This window comes from Marmota marmota, unplaced genomic scaffold (assembly GCF_001458135.2).
Source record: "Marmota marmota marmota unplaced genomic scaffold, marMar, whole genome shotgun sequence".
Classification (NCBI taxonomy): domain Eukaryota; kingdom Metazoa; phylum Chordata; class Mammalia; order Rodentia; family Sciuridae; genus Marmota; species Marmota marmota.
Window position 1 is genome coordinate 6,721,518 of NW_026000076.1, and position 906 is coordinate 6,722,423.

The 906-nt window shown below is 61.3% G+C and overlaps 1 protein-coding gene across 1 annotated transcript in view; it reads left to right on the plus strand.

The window, feature by feature from the left end:
• Positions 1–391: 391 nt before the first annotated feature.
• Gfi1 (growth factor independent 1 transcriptional repressor) overlaps positions 392–906 on the plus strand; it is a 12,399-nt gene continuing 11,884 nt past the window's right edge. Inside the window, exon 1 of the mRNA XM_048814453.1 lies at positions 392–530. The gene's annotated coding sequence lies outside the window, so the exon portion shown is untranslated. The remainder of the gene's footprint in view (positions 531–906) is intronic.

Here is a 906-nt window from a genome sequence, read left to right on the forward strand (position 1 = left end):
GGGTTGGGGGGGATGCCCACGGCCAAAGGAGCAGGGAGGCCTCCTCCGAGCGGAGCACCCCCGGCTCCCGCCGCTCCAGGCAATCTGTGTCCTGAATCGAATCTGTGACTTCTCGCTGCGGAAGTCTCCCAGGAGCCAAGAATAGTTCAATTTTCTTTCTAGTCATTTCTAGTGCCTGGGTGACGGGACCTCTGTGTTCCTCCATCCCCCGCTGGTCCACAGAGGGGAGGGGGAATGGGGAGGTCCGCGAAAGGGCGTCCAGGAAGCGGGCTAGAAAAATCAGGTCCTTAGGCCTCCTCGGGACCACTTGTTCAAAGGAGGAGCGCGCCCCTCCGCCCAACTAGGGGTTGGGGGATAGGTCTGAGAGGGCTAGGGAGCTACTCTGTAACGCTCAGGAAGTGAAGCTTGTGGTTTTGGGGGCTGAGCTCAGAAGGAGATTAAAAAAGAGAGAGAGAGAAAGAGACAGAAAGGTCTCTCCCGAAAGCAAGATTCAGTTTGCAAACTCGTGTGTCCGCGCCCTGACCCCGCAGGTAGGTTTGCTGTACCTCTTCTGCGCCTCCTGCCCTGGTGGGGGTGGCCACAAAGATTGGCAGGGCACATACTGCGGGGGCGACCAGAGGGCGCTGGCGGGTCCCCACCTGCTGCCGGCACTGTGTGGGAGTTGCCAGAGCTCCTGCTGCTGGGTTCGGGCGCCACCAGCGTAGTGGGGCTGGGAATTTGGAGTAGAGGGGCGAGCGCCATAGGTTTGGTGGTCGGTCAGCGGAGTGGGATCCCCCCGGGAAGGAAACATCAGATGGGAAGACAGCGACAGCTGGTCTCGGGAGGCCGCTGGATTAGCCCTCTTCAGCTCCCGCCTTCCCGGTCCTTGACTGGAGAAAGAGGGCCGGCGAGCCGGCGTGAGCTGAG